Raw genomic sequence first — 3219 nt, 5'->3', positions numbered from 1 at the left:
TAATTTTAAACACCTCAATGAGGTCTTCCCTCAGCCTCCTCTGTTCCAAAGAGAACAACCAGTCTGAATGGAGAAGGCCTTGTCCGCGAGTGAACAGACAATGAGGAGGGGTCTATGGAGAGCGGCGATGATCGCTGATCCGCTGACACTCTGACGTGGTGGTCTGGCTGGAGTGAGCGGGATGGGAAGGAGCTCATTGGGATTAGCCCCCGACGGATTAATGTCAGAATTGAACGTCAAGCGCTGGGCGCAAGGTGTGTGGGAGGGGAGCATGGGGCAGTGGGGGGTTGTCGCGTGTAAGGAAGTGACGGCAGCTGTTTCCATGGGCCCTTTTGAAAATGTGCAGAGAGGCATAGAGGGTCGCTGTGAGCTTATGCAAGGGGGCCCAGAGGAGGCGAGGGCCCAGGGGCAGCACGGGCCCAGCCCACACTGTGCGATATGTGTGCGCACTGGGTCCGTGCAGCAGAGCAGGTCTCCAGTCGTCTTGGTTAATCCTTGCCACTGGACCAAGACCTCGCTCTGTCAAGCCCGTGTGGTGGCTGGTGTGCAACGGTCACCCCATGTTAAAAAAATCCACGCACAGGCATCTTCCACCCTTCACGATGTAGTTCGGGATCTGGAATATTAGGTCCTTCATTGAAACACCTGTGAACTCATCCCTTTTCCGTGTGGAAGCAAGTCATCCTCGATATGAGGGACCGCCTACGATGATGATCTAAGGGGGGTTCAGGCCTGGGATAGCAGCAGGACAGCAGAGGAGGAGTGATCGATTGGGGAAGGGATTGGAGTGGCAGGGGAGAGGGAAAAATCCACAAAAGGGGAGGTGAAAGCTGGCATGTCTGGCTGACAGGAAGCCCGAGAGAAGGTCCCGAGAATGGCCACGGGGAGATATAAGGATGATTGATGGATTGGGCTCGGATCAGGAATGTGGCCAAAGAGCACATGAGAATGGAAAGAAAGACTTGCATTTATGTCATCATCACCCTCATCATAGGCAGTCCCTCGGGGTCGAGGGTGACTTGCTTCCACGGTAAAAATGAGTTGACGGATGAACTCATTTTAAATGGTGGAAGATGCCTGTGCGTGAATTCTTTTAATGTGGGTTGGCCATTGCACACCAGCCGCCACACGGGCTTGGTCCATTGGCAAGGGGATCCAAGACAACTGGAGACCAAGCTCTGCCGCATGTGCCAATACATCCACACAAACTCAAACATACTCCTACTGTCCTCCTTCCCACAGGATCTCTCTCTACGTGGAATTCATAATTTTTTTTTTTAAATCGTAGCCAATCTTTCCAATTCTTTGTCAGATCACAAACGCCAGAGGTCACCTTGCACACATCAAGGATCACTCTGCGCCAATGCTCTTAGCCAAAAGGCCTAGAGCCACTGCACCGTTCCTGGAAGTACTGCAATACCAGGTTCGTGCCATGGAGGTGGATGGGTCAGGCCCCCCACACACCTCTGTGGAGGTGGATGGGTCAATCCACCCCACCCACCTCCTATTTCCAAAAAGCATAGGAGAACCACCTTCCTGATCCAGGGAGAACCACTTTGGGGTCATGGTTACTCCCCTGTCAGGTCAGTTACGCATGATCTTAGCCAAAAGGCCGAGAAGCGTACGTGGAATTCATAATATTTTTTTTTTTTTTTTTTTGAAATTCGTAGCCAATCGTTCCAATTCTTTGTCAAATCACAAACGCCAGAGGTCACCTTGCACACGCCAAGGATCACTCTGCGCCAATGCTCTTAGCCAAAAGGCCTAGAGCCACTGCACCGTTCCTGGAAGTACTGCAATACCAGGTTCGTGCCATGGAGGTGGATGGGTCAGGTCCCCCACACACCTCCGTGGAGGTGGATGGGTCAAGCCACCCCACCCACCTCCTGTTTCCAAAAAAGCAAGCATATACCTTCCTGATCCAGGGAGAACCACCCGGAGGTCATGGTGGCTACTCCCCTGTCAGGTCAGTTACGCATGATCTTAGCCAAAAGGCTGAGAAGCGATAAATTCATAATACGCAATGTGAGCCTCACCACCTCACAGCCTCGCTCTTGGCCCGTGCTGTGCCTTCCCTTGGTCTTGTCCACGCTGCTCCACCTCTGGGTCCTTGTTACCTCGTGACTTGACTATTCCAACGTACTCCTGGCTGGCCTCCCACATTCGAACCTACATAAACTAGAGGTAATGCATTTGCAAATGCATATAATCTGCATTTATATAGCGCCTTTTTGACCACCAGACGTCCCAATGCGCTTTACAGACAATGACATTCTTTTAAAGTGTGGTCACTGTTGTAATGTGGGAAACGCAGCAGCCAATTTGCGCACAGCAAGCTCCCACAAACAGCAATGTGATAATGACCCAGATAATCTGTTTATGTTATGTTGATTGAGGGATAAATATTGGCCCCAGGACACCGAGGATAACTCCCCTGCTCTTCTTTGAAATGGTGCCACGGGTTCTTTTACGTCCGCCTCAGAGAGCAGACGGGACCTCGGTTTAACGTCTCATCCGAAAGACGGCACCTCCCTCGGAGTGTCAGCCTAGATTTATGTGCTCAAGTCGCTGGGGTGTGACCCGAACCCACAACCTTCTGACTCACTGAGCCACAGCTAACACGGAGGGAATTCAGGTTACGTAGGCAGGGCAGAGATTAGGAGAACCATGTCCTGGTTATAAACAGGGGATGGTGAGGACACGATATGAAAAGAGGAGACGAAGCTAATTGCGTATGCTGTTGTTTTAAAGCCATTACGACTGCTTTCTAATCATAGCGGTTTCTGCAGCAGCAGAAATTACAGCCTCTGAATGTCATTCTCCAGTGAAACATTTTTGCATTTCCCACTACTCTCTGTAATTATCTTTATACTTAGAAAAAAAATGAATTAGTTCTCACAGCTCCAGATACTCTACATCCAATTTCTGCCAACATGACCTTTACTGAAAAGGAAAAAGTTCAGAAGTTGAAACGTCTGAAATTAAACAGAAAAACTCCAAAAAGCACAACAGGTCTATTATCAGTTTCTGACGGCAGAAAGGATATCTGAACATTTTAGGTGTAGATCCTACATCACAACCTATCTGTCAGCAGGGCCTCAGTGGGTAGTACACTTGCATCTGGGTCAGAAGGTTGGGGGTTCAAATCCCACTCCAGGGACTTGAGCACATAAATCTAGGCTGACACTACAGTGGAGTGCTGAGGGAGTGCTGCACTGT

The 3219-nt window shown here is 50.0% G+C and overlaps 2 pseudogenes; both read right to left on the bottom strand.

The window, feature by feature from the left end:
- Positions 1-1386: 1386 nt before the first annotated feature.
- On the bottom strand, positions 1387-1624 carry LOC139280373 (U2 spliceosomal RNA; annotated as a pseudogene).
- Positions 1625-1768: 144 nt separating this feature from the next.
- On the bottom strand, positions 1769-2007 carry LOC139280357 (U2 spliceosomal RNA; annotated as a pseudogene).
- Between the last annotated feature and the right edge of the window lie 1212 nt (positions 2008-3219).

Source organism: Pristiophorus japonicus, chromosome 14, assembly GCF_044704955.1.
Source record: "Pristiophorus japonicus isolate sPriJap1 chromosome 14, sPriJap1.hap1, whole genome shotgun sequence".
Lineage (NCBI taxonomy): Eukaryota > Metazoa > Chordata > Chondrichthyes > Pristiophoridae > Pristiophorus > Pristiophorus japonicus.
Note: the sequence above shows the minus strand (reverse complement) of the source record. Positions and strands in the feature narration are given on the sequence as shown.